Source organism: Eptesicus fuscus, chromosome 6 (assembly GCF_027574615.1).
Source record: "Eptesicus fuscus isolate TK198812 chromosome 6, DD_ASM_mEF_20220401, whole genome shotgun sequence".
NCBI classification, from domain to species: Eukaryota; Metazoa; Chordata; class Mammalia; order Chiroptera; family Vespertilionidae; genus Eptesicus; species Eptesicus fuscus.
Genome location: NC_072478.1, coordinates 57,207,507 through 57,232,044, shown reverse-complemented (window position 1 = coordinate 57,232,044; position 24,538 = coordinate 57,207,507). Strand labels below are relative to the sequence as shown.

The following is a 24,538-nucleotide window of genomic DNA, read 5'->3' as shown; positions in this document are numbered from 1 at the left end:
CTCCGCAGCCTGGCTTGGGAAGCTGGCCTCGTGCTGGGGCTACGATGCCAGCGTCCCCACTCGGCCACTATGGGTGCGACGCGGACCCCACGGAGGCCAACCTGGAGAACGCGGACCCCAGCTCTGCATCCGGCTGCTGCAGATGCCCTCGGTGGTCAACTACCTCCCACTCCTTCCACCAGCCCCATTGATCCCTCTCAGCACCAGCCATTTAGGCCAGGGTGGCGATCGCCCGGGGACCCACGCCCTGGGAGCAGCTGGCTGGGCCGGGCCACGCCCCCGGGACCCCCGGGGAGAGCCTGGCTCGGCCCGGCCATGCCCCCCCGGGTGGCAATCGCCCCTGGGACCCCCGGGAGTGCCTGGCTCGGCCTGGACACGCCCCCCTGGGTGGCGATCGCCCCCGGGACCCCCGGGGAGTGCCTGGCTCGACCTGGACACGCCCCCCGGAGTGGCGATCGCCCCGCAGACACCCGGAACTAAGAGGATTGTGCGCAGCCATCTTGGTCTTCCCAACGGCCAGATAGGCCACCCGGAGTCCCGCCCCCAGCCTCTGGCAGGCCCAATCATAGGCATAGCGGAGGTGCGGTCAATTTGCATGTTTCTCTATTATAAGGTAGGATTGCTATTTGCCCTTTCTCTATAATTAAAGTGTGAGAGATAAAAGGAAATGAGTATAATGTATATGAAAATAATACATAATTTTATTAATAAATAAACAATAACAAAATGATATAACAATAACAAACTCATAATATAAAAACAACATTGATGCAAATAATGACTGATAAAGTGATTAAACTTATTTTAATATCTCCCTGTATACCACATTAACCCTTTGCACTCACTTGCTTTTTTCTCAATTCCTTTATTCTACTCGGGATTTAATTTTTTAAATACCCCAGATTTTACAAAGTGCGGCAGTAGAATAAAAAACTGGAGTTTCTTTTCATACAAACTTATTTATTTGGATTTTTTTATATTTCAAATTATTGATACATTCAAAGAGTATAAAAAGAGCTGCTACCGATGCTAAACATGTCGAGTCACACTCGACATCCGAGTGCAAAAGGTTAAGAGTGAAAACACTTTCAAAGTGCTTGACTAATTTCCCTTGAGATAAAGTATTTACAACTTTAACGTCACATGCTCTTCGAACTCGAGAGAAAGCAACATGTAACTGACCATGTGCAAAAACGGGTTCAGGTAGGAATATTCCTACTCTGTCTAGAGTTTGTCCTTGTGATTTATTAATAGTCTTGCAAATGTTGGCATCACGGGAAACTGTCGTCGAATTAATTTAAATGGGAGGCCAGTGTCAGATGGGGAGAAATCAATTCTTGGAATCAGAACAACCTCTCCCTCTGTAGATCCTGTTAATACTTCAGCTTCGATAATGTTAAGTCGTAATCTTTTGATAATAAATCTAGTACCATTACAAAGACCCCATTTACTATTAAGATTTCTCAATAGCATGATAATTGCACCCACTTTCAATTTTAATTTATGGCATGGCATTCCTGAAGGAGTAATACTATTAAGAAATTCAATGGGAAAATTTTCCTTTTCAGCATCATCTGTTGAGTCAATGGAATCATCACTCAAATATGTGTGAAAATCTCCATCAAGTATATCCAAAATTTCTTCATTTAATTTTTGAACGTGCTCATTTTTTGGACAAAGAATGACATGTTTAGATATATTTTTAATATTATCTATAGATATACTATTTCCAAAGGTGGCTTCAATAATAGATCCATTACAAATCATTTCATGGGGAATTCCAATAATATCCATTCCTAAATGAAAACTGCTATCAAGTTTGCCATCTCCAAGTTTTACTAACCATTTGCTATAAGCAGAATCCTCTGATCTCATATTTGTTGTAAGAGACAACTTTCTGAAACATCCCCAAACATCACAGTACTTTAAACTCATTTGTACTATGGCCGATCGCATAGCATGCGGCACAATACTGAGACATTGTTGAAAATCTCCTCCAAGAAGGAGAACTTTCCCACCAAATGTAACATTCAAATTCATAATTTCTCTTAATAATCTGTCTATGGCATTTATAGCATGACTGGATGCCATGGTGCATTCATCAATAATAAGAAGTTGGGCCTTTTTAATGGTTTTAGCAACTTAGTTCTTTATATCGAGTCTAGAAATTGAAGTTTCATTTCATGGAATTGGTAATTTATATTGGGAATGAAAGGTTCTTCCACCAAGAAGTAAATTTGCAGCAATTCCTGTAGATGCTGTGGGTAAAATAGTACCACCACGACCTCTAATATAATGTATTAAAACTTTATACAGATATGTTTTTCCACTACCACCTGGACCATCCAAGAAAAAGCATTTGGGGTGTACAGTTTGATCTTCGATGGCTAAGGTTATAGTCTGAAAGGCTGCCAACTGTTCATCATTCAGAGAATTTATCAAAACTTCTGCCTGTTGTCGCTCGTACGATTCATCACATGTATTTCATTCATTAATAAAGGATAGTCCAGAAGTTTGAAATGTGAACATTTCATTCCATGCAATGTGAATACCTCCTGAATTTCATTAAGGGCATGCATTTCACAGTTCACACAGGCACCTTCTCTTCGGTGCAATTTCCAGCAGAAATCTTCAATAAAATGAGATTTATTCTCATCCCATAATTTGTCTGCAGCAGAAGGACATCCAAACACACATATGTATGCAAAAAGTTGCCGTAGTTGTTTGGGCATATTAAGGATGATTGCATCGTCAATCGTATCTTTCCAGATAGTGTCGTCAAGTAATAATCCTCGGTGTTTAGCAGCTTCATGAAATGTGTCATAAGTTACACCTCCTACAGTTTGCAGATCCTCAAAACTTATCGCACCTTTTACATGCAGAAGCAAAAGTCTAAGGTAATATCGTTCTGGTTCTCTAAAGCTCACAGTGAACAGTCTACCTAATACTTTATTCCCACCCTTTCGGCATTTTGTCCACAAAGAATTATTAAACACATAATGCTGTGGAATCTCCCAATAATAATAATTACATGCATCAGAGTCTTCTCTAATCAATAAGAACCAAGCCATCAAAGTTGAGTTATGTCTTTTAGCCCTATCTAAAACTTCAGCAAAATCATCGGCATGAAAATTTCGGGTTTTATTAATAGTCTTGCAAATGTTGGTACACAGATAGTGTACCAAAATTTTGATCATTTGGCAAATGAATAGCTAATCTTGTGATTGCATGAGATTGGTCATGCATTCGCATTCCAAAAAGTCTCCAAACAGCCTCAGGAGCGCTCACATACCTGGAGTCAATGAAGTCCTATACTTCGTCATGATTGATAATATTTTTTTCAGTAATTTGAATATTTGCACAATCATGACCTTTATAGATGTATTTAAATAGATATTTGACACTTCTAATTGATGCACAGACTTCGACATTTATATGACAGTTATATTTGAGGCACAAATACGAGTTATAAGGGACAATCCAAGTATTATCGACAATTTTATTTCCAATAGAAATTGTACTACCAAATCTTCGTTTGTATTTGGGATATCCATCAATATTTCCAATGGCCACATTTTGAAATTCTTTTGGATATCCCTTTGAACATTCTCCATTTTCCATACATGGACTATTTGGATTTTGTATTCCACATGGTCCATGTACCATATTTGATTTTACAATTTGAAAAAGTCGAGGACACTGGTCCTCATCTGGAATTTCTGCCTTAACTATACGGTCAATGTCATCTTCTGAACGTAATTTGGACTCACTATCTAATATCAATAATATGTGAGCGTGAGGCAGTCCTCGTTTCTGAAATTCAATGACATGAATCTTAGCTATTACTTTGCCAAATAAATGGAATTTGCATACATCATTTAAAAGAGCATTCAGCTTAATATTAAAAACTCTGGCAACCAAGTCAGGTCTGTTTTCAACTTTTTGCCAGCATTGTAAATTGTTTGTAATATCTGCCCATTTGGGGTTTCATGTCATGGTTATAAATAAATCGGGCTTGCCATACTTCATTACAATTGCCATAGCATCCTGATATCGCTGCTGCATATTTCTGGGACTACCCTCAAAAGATGATGGAAGTATTATCATTTTACCAATCGGTACATTGTCATTTTCAGATCTAGATTTGAGATAATCCATCAAACCACTATATTTTTCAACTCTCAACTTAGATTGGTTTGCTTTAATGAAATTTATCCAATTTGCCTCCATTTTTTAATATGAATCCACAATAAACTGTTGAGTTAATTTTCCTGCATTTAAAATAGGATTGAACGTGTCCCTCACAGAGAGATGAAATCCATAATACTGCATTTGTGTGACTCGTGTCCTTACATTTTGTCTAGTATTATTGTTGAGTACACTGTTGTCTCTGAGTCTTAATGCAACATCTGTTCCCCAGCCTTTTTCACCATGTCAAAAAAGAATAGGATATGTCATTGCATCTAATGTAGGGAACAGGATACTGATTTGTTTCATTTTAGTGGCACTTGGATTATTGGGATCTGGTTTACAATGAATGAGCAAGTCCCTTTCAAAAGGAGGTTCTCCATCTTCGTTTCTGAATATGACAGCAACCTTAGTTACACAGGGAAAATTATATCTACCTGGGTCACTGTTATGATCATATTTAATTGCCATAGTTACTTCTGTGGGAGCTATACCTTTTGCTGCTGCTTCAGATTGGGCTTCCTTTTCTACCTCATGTAGCATTTTGTACAATTTTGTTAATTCATTTATTTCATGCATGAGGTTATTGTTGTTGATCATGAGTCTTTCTGAGCAGCCCTGGTTTTCTGGCATTGCTAATCGTTTACTTGTAGCTTCAGCTGTATCCAAAATATAGAGTTGAGCAAACTTCCGAGAAATACCATCCGAAGGATGTAAAGTTCCAGTGCGGTGATAAACTTGTCCGTGTATTCTAAAACAGTATGGCCCATACCCTGATGGCTATGCAATATTTGCACCCATGGAAGCAAAAGAACTATATATGGATCAAATATTTTCCATGAAATTTTTACTGTCAGAATCTTTGTTTGTCATTAATCTTTTTAAATATGCCAGGTATCTGGAAAATGTATATCATTTGGACAGACTTTCCCTTTGCTACAACATCGAGTAAATTTCCCATCAGATGGTTTTTCATCAGAGAAATTTAGTGATAGGCAAAATTCACATCTAACAGTCATTCCACCACAACTATGTTCGAGAATTGCATCCTCATGTACTCCATTATTGCTGAGAAGGCAGTTCCTACCAGTATTGCTAGTACTTGTTGATGACTGTTCTCTAGACTTCTGTCTTCACCACCGCCTTCTTTCAACTTCAAAGGCACGTTGGTCTTTAGACATTTTCTGTCGATGATGCCAGTGTTTTTTGGCTTCAGAGCGACGTTTTTCCAATAGCTGCTCTTCAGATACATTCTGTCGTAGGTGTCGCCTTCTTTCAAGATCAGACGCCCTTTGCTCTTCAGACATTTTCTGTCGATAACGTCGGCATCTTTCTGTTGCAGAGCTACATTGTATCAACAGTTTTTCTTTGGACATAGTCCCATCTCTCTACTGCCATGGTCTGAGATACAGGTGAATGAGTCTTAACTGTCAGGCCTTTGAGCTGTATGACCAACGGCTGATTCTGGCTGATTCTGTGGGGGTGGGACTTCCTCCTACTGGTTGTCAGTTTCCACAGCTGGGATGCGGAAGCTGGGGCTCCAGAGGGAGCAATGCCCTCTAAGCTGCCAGCTTTCTCCCTCTGCTCAACCCCACAGGCAGGCCTTGGCAGAAGATGCCCAGGTCTCCTCGGCTTGGACCCCACCAGCAGTGTGGGGTGCTGCCCCACGCCGCCGGCCTGGGTCCGCGATCCGGGCAAGCAGTAGCCTAGGGCTTTGTCCCCTGCTGCTTGCCCGGTCCCCCATTGTGGCTTGGACTGGGCAGGCGGCGGGATGGCAGCTTGGATCAGGCCAGTGGCTAGGGCGCTGCCCCCCTGCCACCTGCCCGGATCAGCAATCATGGTTTGGATCCAGCCGGTGGCATAGGGCGCTGCCCCATGCTGCTTGCCCGGTTCCCCACTGTGGCTTGGACTGGGCAGGCAGCGTGATCACAGCTTGGATCAGGCCAGTGGCATAGGGCGCTGCCCCCGGCCGCCTGCCAGGTCCCGCATCTTGGCTTGGATCCAGCCGGCGGTGGGCGCTGACCCATGCTGCCTGCCCAGGTCCACTATCATGGCTTAGATCAGGCCAGTGGCTAGGGTGCTGCCCCACGCTGCCTGCCCGGGTCCGCAATGGAGGCATGGATTCAGCCAGCAGCAGCGGGCGCTGACCCACGCTGCCTGCCCAGGTCCACGATCAGGGCTTGGATTCAGCCAGCAGCAGCAGGCGCTGACCCACACTGCCTGCCTGGGTCCGCCATCATGGCTTGGATCCCACCGGCGGCGGTGGGCGCTGCCCCCTCCCCCCCACCATCTTTGCTGGGTTAATTTGCATAGCACCCAATTGGCTGTGGGTGTAGCGAAGGTATGGTCAATTAGCATATTACTCTTTTATTATATAGGATGCTAGCAAAGTATGAATTGTCTTATTTGCTTCAATTCCATAGTCTTGCTGACTTTAAAGACTAATTTGTCTTAGATATAAAATATTTACTATTTTAAACACTTAATTTCTATTGACTCATGCTCTTATAAACATTTCTCTCCTGAGATTGTCGAGTCTATTACTCTTGGAGGAGCTTCTAACACAATACCTTCCAGGGTTCATTATTTGGTTTTGGGGAAGCTTTTGTCTTTCAGCAGAGTTATAATACTTTTTCACAGATAGTTGGGTAAATATTCACTGAGATAAGCCACCAGATATAACTAAAGCAACAAAAAGTACTTTTGAAGTACAGAGAGAACTTCAAAGAGGAGAATATCAAGGGGGTAAAGTTAAATTCACAATTATAGATTTATTCACCATAAACTAAGGCAGACACAAACACATTGTAGTGTTTCCACAAAGAAATTCTGAATCATCTTTTTAATTGGAGTTTCCCTGTTGGCCCATTCTATTTGTACTACACCCAAAATTCTCGTGCCTTCCAGCCATAATGAAGGTTCTACTCCTTTGACAAATGATCTCCCTACTTATATGTCTGATCCCCTTCAGGGTATTCCCAAGAGCTAGAGTGATCCATTTAGACATGTCAAAACATGTCTCTCCTCCAACAGGAAAAATAGCTCACTAAGAATCAATTCCAAAGGTCTAACAACAGCAGACAAAGACCCCTGTAGAAACTGGATATCCATTGCCTTTCTGCTCTCATCTACAAATCAGTACTTCATTCACTTCACCTCAGTCTCATATATCAAACACGTGCTCCTCTGCTTGTGGCACTCTCACCTTATATTCCCATAAGGTAGATTCCCCTACCTTCTTCAAACCTTTGCTCAAAATACTCTCTTCTTAATGAAACTTTCCCTTTAAAATTTCACCCACGACATGCATTATTTTTCTCCATGGCACTTATCATTTTGTAACATCTATACTAATAAAAGGGTAATATGCTAATTAGACCGGACGTCTTCCGACAACCATCCGGATGTCCTTCCTGACAAAGCCGGGCCTGAGCGAAGCTGCCCGCCCACAGTCCTGGGCATGAGTGGCTGCAGCTGCGGCTGCAGCCCGGGAGAAGGAGAAGCCACCTACCCCGTGTTCCCGGACTGCGGGCCAAGAGAGGGAAAAGCTGTCTATCCCGTAGTGCTGGGCACCAGTACCTGTGGCCCAGGCGAAGCCACCTGCCACGGTCCCCTGCGGCTACAGTGAGCTGGACAAAGCCAACCCCAGTCCTGGGTGCCTATGGCTGGCCAGAGGGAGGGAAGCTCAGTTTCCTGCGACCGGCCGGAGGAGGGAATCCTGGGTCCCGGGTGCAAGGCAGAGGCAGAGGTGGTTATGGGTGATCAGGCCAGCAGGGGAGCAGTTAAGGGTGATCAGGCCAGTAGGGGAGCAGTTAGGAGCAATCAGGCAGGCAGGCAGAGGTGGTTAGGGGTGATCAGGCAGGCAGAGGAGGTTAGGGGCAATCAGGCAGGCAGGCAGGTGGGCAGTTAGAAGCCAGTGGTCCCGGATTGCAAGAGACATGTCCAACATCCCCCGAGAGGTCCTGGATTGGAGAGGGTGCAGGCCAGGTTGAGGAACACCCCCCCACACACAAGAATTTCATGCACTGGGCCTCTAGTATTGAATAATTGTGTACCTACTTTCTTTATTTTCTGTCTTCACTCATCAAAATGTAAACTCATAGAGTGCACATACACAAACCTAAATGGTATAACCTACTACACACCTAGGTTACTGGTGTACTCTATTGTTCCTAGGCTGTCAGCCTATACAGCAGGTTACTGCACCAAACAACACAAGATTAAATCGAGCACAAGAGAAAAGAATGCAATTAAGAGATGTAGTAAACACAGATATATGAGGCTGCTGCTGGCATAATATAGCATATTTCTTTACAGCAAGCCTTTAAGTAGAAAGAATACATTCTAAAATAACAGTAAAAGAATGTGTATAGTAAGTACATAAATCAGTAACAGTTATTTATTATTATCAAGTATTATATATTGTACATAATTGTACATACTGTACTTTTATCCAACTGACAGGGCAGTAAGCTTGTTTACACCAGCATTACCACACACATGTAATATGTTACACTACAATGTTATAATGGTTACAATGTCACTAGGTGAGTGAACTTGTTATAATCCATTATAATCTCATGGGACCACTGTCATACTTGTGTTCCATCTATGATTGGTGAAATGTCATTATGCAGCACATGACTATACAATAAAAAGAGAGTTGCAGAACTTTAATCTTTCTTCTATGAACATCCTGATCCAAATTTAACTCAAAACAAGAGAACAAGCTGTTTCCAAATCTTACTTATTATAAACAGCGCTGCTATGAACATAGGGGTGGATATATTCTTTCTGATTTGTGTTTCAGGATTCTTAGGATATATTCCTAGAAGTGGAATCACTGGGTCAAATGTGAGTTCCATTTTTAATTTTTTGAGGAAACTCCATATTGTTTTCCATAGTGGCTGTATTAGTCTGCATTCCTACCAGCCGTGTAAATAAGGGTTTCTTTTTCTCTACATCCTCTCCAGCACTTGGCATTTGTGCTGTTATTAGATTGTTGATATTAGCCATTCTGGCAGATTTCAGGTGATACCTCATTGCCAATTTAATTTGCATCTCTCTGATGACTAGTGACTGAGCATTTTTTCATATGTCTTGGCCATCTGTATGTCCACTTTGGAGAAATGTCTATGTAGGTCCTTTGACTATCTTTTTATTTGGATTGCTTGTCTTCCTTTTTTTAAGTTGTATGAGTTCTTTATATGTTTTGGAAATTAACCAGATGTATCATTGCCAAATATGTTAATCAGATGTATCATTGCCAAATATGTTCTCCCATACAGTGGGATCACTTTTCATTTTGCTGATGGTTTCTTTTGCTGTGCAGACAGTGCCTATCAGTAGATGAGTAGATAAAAAATATGTGATACATTTACACATTGAATACTAAGCATCTGTAAACAAGAAGAATCCCTTACCCTTTGAGACAGCATGGATGAACCTGGAGAGTATTATGCTAAGCAAAATAAGCCAGTCAGAAAAAGGGAAGTATCATATGATCTCACTTATATGTGGAATCTAAGGAACAAAATAAACTGATGAATAAAATAGATCCAGAGACAATGATGCATGCAACAGACTGAGGAATGCCAGAGGAAAGGTTGGGCAGGGGGGAAGCATGGGAAAAGATTAACCAAAGAATTTATATGCATGTATGTATAATCCATGAACAGACAACAGTATGGTGAAGGCCTAGAAAGGGGGCGGGAGCAGGGTGGAGAGGGTCAATCGGTGGGGGAGGGAGGGAGACATCTGTAATACTTTCAACAATAAAGATAAATGTGTTGGGTTGTTTTTTTTTTAAAGAGAACAGGCCATAAGATCACTGAAAAGAATGGAAGACAGAGGAAAACCAAGATGGCGGCATAGGTTAAACACCTAACCTGCAGCCGGGCACAACAATTTCAAAAATACAACTAGAGGTCAGAACGGACATCGTCCAGAACCACAGGAGAGCTGGCGGACTGAAATGCCCACAGCTGGGGGGAAGGAGAAGGCCACGGGGACAGTCGGGGAAGCCGTAAAAGCCTGAGGTATGGAGAAACGGGCGGAGACACGAGCACACGCGCCTGCGGGGAGGATGGAACCGGAGAGGAGGGGGCGGCTGATGACCTGGCCGGAGTTCACTGGCAGGAAGGAGATAAAGGCTCCGGAGTGCGCTGAGCACCGGCTCCGATTGCACTGAACCCCATTCCGGGCGAAACCCTGGGAAACTCACTCACTTTCGCAACTCCGCCGCCCCCGCAGGCCGCCCGGCCCGGGACGCTGGGGACGCCGCCGCAGCGGCGGCGCCCGGAGCCCGGCGGCCTCCCAGCACCCGTCCCCGCCGCGCAGCCCCCGCGCGCCTGGTCCCGCGGGCCGCGCGCCCCGCACACCGGACGGAGGCCCGGGCGCCCTCTCCGTGCACCTCCCGGCGGCGCTAGACTTCAGTAGAGTTGACTGAATTCAAGGGATTAAAAAGTATAAATTGGGGGGACGCCGCGGCGGCGACGTCCGGAACACGGTGATGGCGGTGCCTGGAGCTCGGCGGCCGCCCAGCGCCCGTCCCAGCCGCGCAGCCCTCGCGCGCCTGGTTCCGCGGGACGCGCGCACCGCGCACCGGACGGAGGCCCGGGCGCCCTTTCCGTGCACCTCCCGGCGGCGCTAGACTTCAGTAGAGTTGACTGAATTCAAGGGATTAAGAAGTATAAATTGGGGGGGACGCCGCGGCGGCGTCGTCCGGAACACGGTGATGGCGGTGCCTGGAGCTCGGCGGCCGCCCAGCGCCCGTCCCAGCCGCGCAGCCCTCGCGCGCCTGGTTCCGCGGGACGCGCGCACCGCGCACCGGACGGAGGCCCGGGCGCCCTTTCCCTGCACCTCCCAGCGGCGCTAGACTTCAGTAGAGTTGACTGAAATGAAGGGATTAAGAAGTACAAATTGAGAAGTTTGAAAAAGATGGCGGCGGAGGTTAAAGGCTGTTCTGTTGCCTCGCACCCAGCGAAATCGGAGGGGATGAGGTGTGGAGGTGCGTGGGTCTGGCTGGTGGCGGGGGGAAAGGGGCTTTTGTTCCAAACCTAAGGGAGATTAGCTCTCCATCACCCTGAAACCCATCTTCTGGCGAACCCCGGGAGACCCAGATGCCTGCGGGGAGAGGCGGGACTCTTGCAGAGGTGCGCCCAGCAATCAGTGTTTGCTGCGCTGGAGTGCGGAACGAGGGGACTTAGATACATGGAAGGCAGAAGGACCAGACTCACAGCCATCGAGGCTCGCCGCACCATGGCCTGTTGGCGCCCTGAGACCCCGCCCCGCCCTGGGACCCGCCCCGCATGTTTTGAAGACCTGCCCCGCAAGTCTTGCAGGCACACCTGCGCCCCAAGCAACGGCTTATGCATGTGGGTGGCCTGCCCTCTGGCAGCGGACTAGATGATCTGCTGTTCTAGTCGGACTGCTCCAGGGCCACTCAGACAGGAGGAAGAAACTACAGTTTTTGCTGTAATCCTTGCTGAGTGCCTAAGGCAGTAGCTGATCTACACCCCATTGGAGACCCAGAAACGAGGGCATCTAGTGGTCTGTGGGAGATGACACCAGATTTCAACCACGTGCATAAGGGACACATTCAACGGGAATATTCAGTGAGCGCCAAAGCTTTGCTGCACCAAGACCCGGCCCATAAACGTGTCTCCTGCACAGCAACTCTTCCTTTATAGACAAAGAGAGCCCCCCCAGTGACACCAACACCAATCAAGACTTAACTATACAAAGGAGGACCAAGATGGAGGCATAGGGCGGAAGCCTGATTGTTGCCTACCACAACAACTTTGAGACTACGACAAGAGAGCAGAGCAGACACCATCCAAGACCACCATAGGGCTGGCTGAGTAGATGCTCTACAACTAGAATAAAAGAGGGGTATGTGGGATGATGCTGATGCCGGTGACCCAAAGACCACACTTTAAGAACTACTGCTCAGGCGACACAAAAGAACTATGGCTCAGGCGATACAACAGCGGCCTGGAACGTGCTCGGCACAGTTCCCCCGGCGGTCTCCGGCTGAGGGGACGGCTCCACTGGCAGCCAAGCACGGACAGACGAGCCCCTATGAGACATGGGGTGGGAGACTCCGCGCTTGCTGACCTCTGAGTCCGTCAAGAATCTCAACGCCCCGGAAGCGGCCAGGTGCGCATGCTCGGCGACCGGCCACCGATGCAGACCCAAGGGCCGACGCAGCGACGCCAGACTGGCCCACCGCCATGCACCGGGTGCACCGGAGCTTCGCCGAGCCGCTGCCCGACGAGTTCTGCAGCAGCCATACTGGAGCTCTGGAAGGATGGCCAGGGGAATTGCTGAGGGGGGATTGACCGGCAGGAATTGGGATCGGGAAGACGGGGCCCCGCTGAGACCCGGGTGCGGGCGGGGTTGCGCGCCTCTGGGCTCGGGTGTGGTCACACGCCTCTGGGTATAAGTGAGGCCTCACGTCCCTGGGTCTAGGTGAGGCCACATGCCCCTGGGTCCAGGTGAGGCCGGACTCCGGGTCAGGGTGAGGCCAAGTGCCCCTGGACCCGAATGACGCTGGATCCCGTGCCCGGGCGAGGCCAAGCGCCCCTGGGTCTGGGAGAGCCCACACACCCCTGGGTCCAGGCGAGACCATGTGTCCCTGGATCCGGGTGAGGCTGCGTGCACATAGGCCCGGGTGAGCCCAAGTGGCCCTGGGTCTGGGAGAGCCCAAGCATCCCTGGGTCGGGGTGAGACCATGTGTCCCTGGATCCGGGTGAGGCCTCGTGCACCTAGGCCCGGGTGAGGCCACGTGCCCCTGGGTCTGGGAGAGGCCAAGCGTCCCTGGGTCCGGGTGAGACCATGTGTCCCTGGATCCGGGTGATGCCTTGTGCACCTAGGCCCGGGTGAGCCCAAGTGGCCCTGGGTCTGGGTGAGGCCAAGCGTCCCTGGGTACGGGTGAGACCATGTGTCCCTGGATCCGGATGAGGTCTCGTGCACCTAGGCCCGGGTGAGCCCAAGTGGCCCTGGGTCGGGGAGAGGCCAAGCGTCCCTGGGTCCGGGTGAGACCATGCGTCCCTGGATCCGGATGAGGCCTCGTGCACCTAGGCCCGGGTGAGCCCAAGTGGCCCTGGGTCGGGGAGAGGCCAAGCGTCCCTGGGTCCGGGTGAGACCATGTGTCCCTGGATCCGGGTGAGGCCTCGTGCACCTAGGCCCGGGTGAGCCCAAGTGGCCCTGGGTCTGGGAGAGGCCAAGCGTCCCTGGGTCCGGGTGAGACCATGTGTCCCTGGGTCCGGGTGAGGCCTCGTGCACCTAGCCCCGGGTGAGCCCAAGTGGCCCTGGGTCTGGGAGAGGCCAAGCGTCCCTGGGTCCGGGTGAGACCATGTGTCCCAGGATCTGGGTGAGGCCTCGTGCACCTAGGCCCGGGTGAGCCCAAGTGGCCCTGGGTCTGGGAGAGGCCAAGCGTCCCTGGGTCCGGGTGAGACCATGCGTCCCTGGATCCGGATGAGGCCTCGTGCACCGAGGCCCGGGTGAGCCCAAGAGGCCCTGGGTCTGGGAGAGGCCAAGCGTCCCTGGGTCCGAGTGAGACCATGTGTCCCTGGATCCGGATGAGGCCTCGTGCACCTAGGCCCGGGTGAGCCCAAGTGGCCCTGGGTCTGGGAGAGGCCAAGCGTCCCTGGGTCCGGGTGAGACCATGCGTCCCTGGATCCGGATGAGGCCTCATGCGCCTAGGCCCGGGTGAGCCCAAGAGGCCCTGGGTCTGGGAGAGGCCAAGCGTCCCTGGGTCCGGGTGAGACCATGTGTCCCTGGATCCGGATGAGGCCTCGTGCACCTAGGCCCGGGTGAGCCCAAGTGGCCCTGGGTCTGGGAGAGGCCAAGCGTCCCTGGGTCCGGGTGAGACCATGTGTCCCTGGATCCGGGTGAGGCCTCGTGCACCTAGGCCCGGGTGAGCCCAAGTGGCCCTGGGTCTGGGAGAGGCCAAGCGTCCCTGGGTCCGGGTGAGACCATGTGTCCCTGGATCCGGGTGAGGCCTCGTGCACCTAGGCCCGGGTGAGCCCAAGTGGCCCTGGGTCTGGGAGAGGCCAAGCGTCCCTGGGTCCGGGTGAGACCATGTGTCCCTGGATCCGGGTGAGGCCTCGTGCACCTAGGCCCGGGTGAGCCCAAGTGGCCCTGGGTCTGGGAGAGGCCAAGCGTCCCTGGGTCCGGGTGAGACCATGTGTCCCTGGATCCGGGTGAGGCCTCGTGCACCTATGCCCGGGTGAGCCCAAGTGGCCCTGGGTCTGGGAGAGGCCAAGCATCCCTGGGTCCGGGTGAGACCATGTGTCCCAGGATCCGGGTGAGGCCTCGTGCACCTAGGCCCGGGTGAGCCCAAGTGGCCCTGGGTCTGGGAGAGGCCAAGCGTCCCTGGGTCCGGGTGAGACCATGTGTCCCTGGATCCGGGTGAGGCCTCGTGCACCTAGGCCCGGGTGAGCCCAAGTGGCCCTGGGTCTGGGAGAGGCCAAGCGTCCCTCGGTCCGGGTGAGACCATGTGTCCCTGGATCCGGGTGAGGCCTCGTGCACCTAGGCCCAGGTGAGCCCAAGTGGCCCTGGGTCTGGGAGAGGCCAAGCGTCCCTGGGTCCGGGTGAGACCATGTGTCCCTGGATCCGGGTGAGGCCTCGTGCACCTAGGCCCGGGTGAGCCCAAGAGGCCCTGGGTCTGGGAGAGGACAAGCGTCCCTGGGTCCGGGTGAGACCATGTGTCCCTGGATCCGGTTGAGGCCTCGTGCACCTAGGCCCGGGTGAGCCCAAGTGGCCCTGGGTCTGGGAGTGGCCAAACGTTCCTGGGTCTGGGTGTGACCATGTGTCCCTGGATCCGAGTGAGGCCTCGTGAACCTAGGCCCGGGTGAGGCCACGTGCCTCTGGGTCTGGGAGAGGCCAAGCGTCCCTGGGTCCGGGAGAGACCATGCGTCCCTGGATCCGGATGAGGCCTCGTGCACCTAGGCCCGGGTGAGCCCAAGTGGCCCTGGGTCTGGGAGAGGCCAAGCGTCCCTGGGTCCGGGAGAGACCATGTGTCCCTGGATCCAGGTGAGGCCTTGTGCAACTAAGCCCGGGTGAGGCCACGTGCCCCTGGGTCTGGGAGAGGCCAAGTGTCCTTGGGTACGGGTGAAGCCAGATCCTGGGTCCGGGTGAGGCCGTGCGCCCCTGGATCCATCCGGGTGAGGCTGGGTCCCAGGCCCGGGTGAGACCACGCGCCCCTTGGATATGGGTGAGGCCACGTGCCCCTTAGTCCAGGTGACGCCGTGCCCCTGGGATCGGCCGAGACCAAACCAGAGGGAGTCAGACCTCCATTACCACCATTTGTCCACCATCCAGAGCTGAGGGGTCAGTGCTGACATGTACACATAAGGAACTACTGGACATCGAAATTGGGTCTCAAAAGAACTGTTGGTCCAGGGGGAAGCTCGCTACAGATTGATTCATTTGCCTGTCAGCATAAATATTATTGCTCGTCTCACATTCAGTTCTTATTAGTATATATCTAGTGACATTTGATCTCGTTCATCTAGAGGAAATGATGAACAACATAGACTGAGGAACAAGAACAGAACCAGAAGCAAGGAGGCATTGATCGGACTATCGGGCCTCAGAGGGAGGATACGGGAGGGTAGGGGGAGGGTGGGGGGAGGGGGAGAGTTCAACCAAAGGACCTGTATGCATGCATATAAGCCTATCCAACGGTTAAGTTCAACAGGGGATTGGGGCATGCGTGGGGAGAGGGGTGGGATGGGAATGGGGGGATGAGGACAAATATGTGACACCTTAATCAATAAAGAAATTAAAAAAAAAAAAAAAAAGAATGGAAGACAAATTCAACAATATGAGTAAGAACCAAGAGGAAATGAAGAAGAACCAGGAAGAAATGAAAAATGACATCACTGCTATAAAGAACTCAATAGAAAGCATCAACAGTAGACTAGAAGAAGCAGAGGACCACATCAGTGAGCTAAAAGACAAGGTAGAAAAAAATACCCAAGTAGAGCAGCTTCTAGAAAAAAAAAAAAACTCAAAAAACAGGAGGAGAGCCTAAGGGAACTTTGGCACAACACAAAACAAAACAATATCTGCATAATAGGGGTGCCAGAAGGAGAGGAAACTGAGCAAGGAATAGAAAACCTGTTTGAAGAAATAATGACAGAAAATTTCCCGGATATAAGAAAGAAAAAACTCACACAAATCCAAGAAGCTCACAGAATCCCAAACAAAATGAACCCCAAAAGACCGATGCCAAGGCACATTATAATTAAACTGGCAAACACCAACGACAAAGTAAGAATCTTAAAAGCGGCCAGAGAGAGACAGAAAGTTACCTACAAAGGATCTCCCATCAGACTAGCGACTGATTTCTCAACAGAAACACATCAGGCCAGAAGGGAATGGAATGAAATATACAAAGTCATGCAAAGGAAGTGTATGAATCCAAGAATACTGTACCCAGCAAGGCTATCAATCAAAATTGAGCATGAAATCAGGAGCTTCACAGACAAAAAAGGACTAAGGGAGTTTATTACCACCAAACCAGCAATGCAAAAAAATGCTAAAGGGTCTGATGTAAAAAGAAGAAATAGGAAGCAAAGAAGGAACACAGGCATAAAGAAAAAAAAATGGCGACAAACAAGTACCTATCAATAATAACTTTAAGTGTAAATGGATTAAATGCCCCAATCAAAAGACAAAGGGTAGCTGAGCGGATAAGAAAACATGACCCATATATCTGCTGTCTATAGGAAACCCACCTCAGAAAAAGAGATTCACACAGACTGATGGTGAAGGGATGGAAAAAGGTTTTTCAGGCGAATGGAAATGAAACTGGGGTAGCAATACTTATATCTGACAAATTAGATCTCAAAGTGAAGGACGTAAGAAGAGATAAGGAAGGCCACTTCATAATACTAAAGGGAGAAATCTAACAAGAAGAAATAACTCTGGTAAACATATACGCACCCAATACAGGAGCACCCAAATACCTAAACAAAAAAAACTTCTGGAGGCTATCAAGGGAAAGATTGACAGCAATACAGTCAAAGTAGGAAACTTTAATACACCACTATCACCATTGGACAAATCCTCTAAACAAAAAATTAGCAAAGAAACAGCAATCCTAAATGACTAACTAGACCAGATGGAATTAATTGACATCTTCAGAACATTTCACCCCAAAGCCACAGAATATACATTCTTCTCAAGTGCACATGGGTCATTTTCAAAGATAGACCATATATACATTGGGTCACAGGCAAAGTCTCTTCAAATTCAAGAAGATATAAATCATATCAAGCATCTTCTCAAATCACAATGGCATAAAACTAGAAATCAACTACAATAAAAACAATCAAAAATAATCAAACACCTGGAGACTAAATAGCATGCTATTAAACAATGACTAGGTTGCCAGAGAGATCAAAGAAGAAATAAAAAACATCATGGCAACAAATGACAATGAAAGCACAACAATCCAAAATCTATGGGACACAGCGAAAGCAGTCTTGAGAGGGAAGTTCATAGCTCTACAAGCCTACAGCAAGAAAACATGAAACAATGGTAATAAATTAACTAACCCTACAACTCAAAGAGTTAGAAAGAGAGCAACAAGAAATGCCCAGAGTAAGCAGAAAGAAGGAAATAATAAAGATCAGAATGGAGATAAACAACATAGAGACCAAAAAAACAATATAAAAGATCAACAAAAGTAAGAGATGGTTCTTTGAAAGGATAAACAAGATTGATGAACCTCTAGCCAGGCTCACCAAGAAGCAAAGAGAGAGGACCCATATAAACAAAATCAGAAATGAAAGAAGTGAAATAACAACTGATCCCACAAAGGATTATGAAAAAATACTATGAACAACTCTATTCCAACAAAATAGAAAACCTAGATGAAATGGACATATTCCTAGAAAAATACAAGCTCCCAAAACTCAACCAAGAAAAATCAAAAAACCTGAATATACTTATAACTACTAATAAAAATGAAATAGCAATTAAAGTCTTCCAGCAAACAAAAGTTCTGGTCCGGATGGCTTTACATGGGAGTTCTACCAAGCATTCAAAGAACTAAAACCTATCTTCCTCAGACTACTCCAAAAATTTCAAGAGGAAGGCACACTTCCAAGCTCTTCCTATGAAGCCAGCATTACCCTAATCCCAAAACCAGATAAAGACGCCACAAAAAAAAAGAGAACTATAGGCCAATATCTTTGATGAACATAGATGCTAAAATCCTCAACAAAATTCTAGAAAATTGGATTCAGCAATACATTAGAAAGATCATACACCATGACCAAGTGGGATTTATTCCGGGGATGCAAGGATGGTACAATATCCGCAAATCAATAAATGTGATACATCACATAAACAAACTGAGAGACTAAAATCACATAATCATATCAATTGATGCAGAAAAAGCATTTGACAAAATCCAACACCCTTTCTTGATAAAAACTCTCAGCAAAGTGGGAGTAGAGGGATCATACTTCAACATAATAAAAGCCCTATATGACAAACCTACAGCCTACATCATACTCAATGGGCAAAAACTAAACTCATTTCCACTAAGAACAGGAACAAGACAAGGATGCCCACTTTCACCACCCCTGTGCGACATAGTATTAGAAGTACCAAGTAACCACAAAGTTGATTAGCAATCAGATAAGAAGAAAAAATAAAAGGCATCCAAATTGGAAAAGAAGAAGTAAAACTGTCCTTATTTGCAGATGACATGATACTAGACATAGAAAACCCAAAAGACTGCATCAAAAAACTACTAGACCTAATAGATGAATTTGGCAATGTAGCAGGATACAAAATTAACACCCCAAAATCTATGGCCTTTTTATACACCAATAATGAACTTACAGAAAGAGAAATGAAAAAAAAACAATCCCATTTACATTGTACCAAAAAAATTAAGATACCTAGAAATAAACTTAACCAAGGACGAAAAGACCTGTACTCAGAAAACTACAGGACATTGAAAAAAGAGATAGAGAAGACATAAATAAATGGAAGAATATACCATGTTCATGGATTGGTAGAATCAACATCATTAAAATGGACATACTACTTAAAGCAATCTATAGATTCAATGCAATACCTATTAAAATACCAATGGCATATTTCAAAGATCTAAAACAAACTTTCCAAAAATTCATCTGGAATAAATAAAAAAAAAAAAGACCCCATATAGCCACAGCTATCCTGAGAAAGAAGAACAAAGTTGGAGGGAGCACAATACCAGATATCAAACTATATTACCAAGCCACGGTTTTCAAAACTGCCTGGTACTGGCACAAGAACAGACATATAAACCAATGGAACAGAATAGAGGACCCAGAAATTGACCCAAGCCATTATACTCAATATTTGACAAAGGAGGCAAGAGCATACAATGGAGTCAAAACAGCCTCTTTAATAAATGGTGCTGGGAAATTTGGTCAGATACATGCAAAAAAATGAAATTAGATCACCAACTTACACCATATACAAAAACAAACTCAAAATGGCTAAAGGACTTGAATGTAACACAGGAAACCATAAAAATCCTACAGCCTCCATGGGCAGCAAAATTGCAGAAATATGTCATAGCAATATCTTTACAGACACAGATCCTAGGGCAAGAGCGACTAAGGAGAAAATAAACAAATGGACTATATCAAAATAAAAAACTTTTGTACAGCAAAAGAAACCATCAACAAAACAACAAGAAAGTTCACTGCATGGGAGAACATATTTGCCAATGTTATCTCCAATAAGGGTTTAATCTCCAACATTTATAGGGAACTCATACAACTTAACAAAAGGAAGATAAAAAACCCAATCAAAAAATGGGCAAAGGACCTAAATAGATACTTTTCGAAAGAGGACATTCAGAAGGCCAAGAGACACATGAAAACCTGTTCAAAGTCACTAATCATTGGAGAGATGCAAATCAAAACAACGAGGTACCACCTCACACCTGTCAGAATGGCTATCATCAAGAAATCAACAAATGACAAATGCTAGAGAGGATGCGGAGAAAAAGGAACCCTTCTTCACTGCTGGTGGGAATGCAGACTGGTGCAACCACTGTGGAGAACAGTATGGAGTTTCCTCAAAAATTTTAAAATGGAACTGCCATTTGACCCAGTAATACCACTTCTAGGAATATATCCCAAGAAAACAGAAACACCAACCAGAAAGGATATATGCACCCCTATGTTCATAGCAGCACAATTCACCATAGCTAAGATTTGGAAACAGCCTAAATGCCCATCAGCAGATGAGTTGATTAGAAAACTGTGGTACATCTACACAATGGAATACTACACTGCTATAAAAAAGAAGGAATTCTTAACATTTGCAGCAGCATGGATGGAACTGAAGAGCATTATGCTAAGTGAAATAAGCCAGGCAGTGAAAGAAAAATACCACATGATCTCACTCATTAATGGATAATAAAGAACATTATAACCTGAAGAACAAAAAGATAGATACAGAGGCAGAGAAGCATCAGACAGACTGTCAAATTACAGCGGGAAGGCTGGGGAGTGTTGGGGGTGGAGTAAGAGATCAACTGAAGGACTTGTATGCATGCACATAAGCATAAACAATGGACACAAGACACTGGGGGTGGGGTGGGGTGAGGGCATGTGCCAGGGGGTAAGGGAGGCTGTGGAAAGGTCAATGGGGGAAAAAAGGAGACATATGTACTACTATTTGTAATACTTAAAACAATTAAAAATAATATATATACACACACACACACACACACACACACATTAATAAATGAGAACTATGCTAATTGACCGTACCTCCACTACGCCCACCAGCCAATTAGGAGTTATATGCAAATTAACCCAACAAAGATGGTGGCTAAATTTGCATACGAAGGAGGGTCAGGCAGCACCAGATGCCGCCTGAGGGTCCGGGCCCAATCGGGGACCCAGGCAGGCAGAGCGGGCAGCATCTCCTGGATCACTGTCTGCCCCCAGACTGCTTGCGGACACTGGTGGAGCACGCCCGGGTTGAACATTTTAATGAAAATGGGATGCCTGTGCCCCGCCCCACTACACCCTGTCCCTGGCGAGGAGAGGGCAGTGGGATCGGAGGTGCAGCCTCGGGACCCCATTAGGAGGCACTGGGGCTCAGAAGGGACTGGGAGCAACCTGCAGGCGCACTACCAGGAAGAGGTGCTGAAATATGAGGACGCTGAGGTCTGGCTGATTGAGGCGTGCAAAATTGCAGAGGAGGTGGCTCTCACTGGCACCAAGCTCGAAAAGCGCATCGACAGCCTGATGGACAAAATCGCCTTTCTGAAGGTGCAGGAAGAGGAGATCACCGAGCTGCAGGCGCAGATCCAGTACGCTCAGATCTCCGTGGAGATGGTCGTGTTCTCCAAGTCCGACCTCTCCACTGCGCTCAAGGACATCCGCGCCCAGTACGAGAAGCTGGCTGCCAAGAACATGCAGAATGCCGAAGAATGGTACAAGAGCTGCTTCAGCACGCTGATCGAGAGCACTGCCAAGAACACCTACGAGGTGCACACTGCTAAGGACAAGGTGTCTGAGAGCCACCGCCTGCTTAAGGTCCAAGACCCTGGAGATTGAAGCAAGCTGGGGCATGAATGAAGTGCGGGAAAGCAGCTGCAAGAGCTGGAGGATAAGCAGAACGCCGACATTAGTGCTATGCAGGACACAATCAACAAATTAGAAAATGAGTTGAGAACTACAAAGAGTGAAATGACACAATATTTAAAAGAATACCAGAACCTCCTCAATGTGAAGATGGCTTTGGAGATTGACATTGCAGCTTACAGGAAACTCTTGGAAGGTGAGGAGACCCAGCTCAGTTTCACCAGCGTGGGAAGCATAGCCAGCTGCTACTCCCAGAGTTCCCAGGTCTTTGGTCGATCTGCCTACAGTGGTTTACAGACTAGCTCCTACTTCCCTTCTTAATATACCAGCCATGTCCAGGAGGAGCAGATCAAGGTGGAGAAGACCATTGAGGCTGCAAAAGCCGAGGAAGCTAAGGATGAACCCCCTTCTGAAGAAGAAGCTGAAGAGGAGGAGAAGGATAAGGAAGTGGCTGAGGAAGCGGAAGGAGAGGAAGAGGAAGAATGTTCCAAGGAAGAATTTGAGGATGCAAAGGAGGAAGAAGGAGGTGAAGGTGAAGGTGAAGGAGAAGATGCCCAAGAAGCTGAGGACGAGAAGAAAGATGAAGGTGCTTGGGAGAAGCAAGCAACCAAGAAGAAAGATTGAACCCCCTTTTCGTAATTATTTCAGGAATAATCCTCCCGTAACCAGGTCAAACCTGTCACCAACCAAGCAGTTGAATTCCCGATACTATATGAATTAAGAAGTCAATATATATAACATTCTGAGGTGACTCAGGTTGGACACTAAATGTTGTGCTATTTCTTTTCTCCTTATGCAGAGTATCTGTTTGCTTGCAGAGTGGCTTCCTGGCTTGCTGCCAGCCTGTTCATGGTCCTCGCTTATGAGTTCAGAATCTATGACAATGTGAATAATTCAGATATTTACAATAAAAACACATGAATACACGAATTCACTAATGTTAATGTTAAACTTCATGGAAAAAATAGTCCTTTGAATCTTTGGTAGTTAGAAATTAAAGACCTCAAATCATGTGCAATAAAGAGTAAATAAAATTACACTGAATGACAAAAGAAAAAAAATACATTAGGGGCCAGGAAATGTTCAAAGAACTGGGGAACCATTCCCAAATCAGGAAGGGAAGTCACAGTGTGTATATTGTTGCTACGAATACAGTATTTCCTACTACTTACAACATATACAATGTAATATATTAGATGCCTTCCTATCGCATGAAGTACGTATTCTCATAAGAGTAATACTGGTAGATATGTTATAGTTATGGCGGTATGTCATATCCTATCTATATTAATAAAAGGGTAATATGCTAATTAGACTATGAGACCTTCCAGACGTCCTTCTGGACAAAGCCATGGTGGCAGGGCTGAGGCAGAGGCAGTTAGGGGTGATCAGGCCAGGAGGGAAGGGCAGTTGAGGGTGATCAGGCTGGCAGGCAGACTGGTTAGGGGCGATCAAGCAGGCAGGCAGTTGAGCGGTTAGGAGCCAGCAGTCCCAGATTGCGAGGGGGTTGTCCAACTGCCGGTTTAGGCCCAATCCCTGTGGTGTCCATGGTGTTAAGGTCATAAACCGGCAGTTGGACATCCCTCGAGGGGTCCCAGATTGGAGAGGATGCAGGCCGGGCTAAGGGACACCCCCCTGCACGAATTTGTGCACCAGGCCACTAGTATGGTGTGTGTGTGTGTGTGTGTGTGTGTGTGTACACATACACAATTCACAGATGGGGGGAAAAAAGAGAAAGAGAGAGAGAGAGAGAACAGGCAAGGAGAAAGACCCAACAAAGAAAAAATGAAAATCCATGACACTAACACCAATGGCTATATGCAAATAACTGTAAAGCATTAAAACCAATATAACTAATAAATAGGAATAGTTAACCACTGAGTAAACAAGGTCTCAGCGTATAGGCTAAAAAACATAGGTAACTCAAGATACAACTTACACAGTCAATTATACAGAGCATTACATGGGACTAATGCAAGAGTTCTTAAAGTTCCTATATGACAGCATTCTTCAAAAATCAAAACCTCTTGAGGAAATGCTGTTTGGTGGCAAGCAAACTTCCCATTTTTTGTACTTGGATGAACTGGGGAGGCGGGGGAATAAACTTCCTGCAAGAGGGTGAAACAAGGTATGCTCAGTGTCCTATTTAGCACACCTCAACACACACACTCAAACCCCTTCAGCCTTTTAAGAAACAAACAAAAAAATTGTTTTAAAAGGAGCTCTGTATACTGTTTTAAGGGAGCATACTGAAATAGAACACTCAGGAGTAACTATCAGGAACATAGTCTCCCAGCTTTAACCTCTATATTTTATCTTAACCGACCTGACACAGTCTAAGATTAATGTAGACATGTTTTGTCTTACATAAAACACTCATAGAAAAGGCAGTAATTATCCCACACCCTTTCCCTACTTGTATGTCCAAATTAGCTAGCTGGCAATTTTGGTGTCCATGATGTTAAGGTCATAAAAAGAAGGCAAAAGTTTGGGAGCATATTTGATTAGTATCTATACAATTTGGTAGTAAGCTAAAGAAAAATGGAAGTATACAAAGTCAAGAAGCACATAAAGCAGAGTCCCTTTGGACCAAAGATTTAAGTTAGCTCTCTAGATTCTATGGTCTTTGCAATCAGGCAGTAAGTTCTGTAAGAGCATTTGGGGCAAAAAAAAAAAAAAAAAGTCAGGGGAATGACTTGCTCCTAAGTCTTGAAGTTCCCATGTCC

At 46.7% G+C, this 24,538-nt stretch overlaps 1 pseudogene; it reads left to right on the top strand.

The window, feature by feature from the left end:
• Positions 1–21,044: 21,044 nt before the first annotated feature.
• On the top strand, positions 21,045–22,436 carry LOC103290457 (neurofilament light polypeptide-like; annotated as a pseudogene).
• Positions 22,437–24,538: the final 2,102 nt, after the last annotated feature.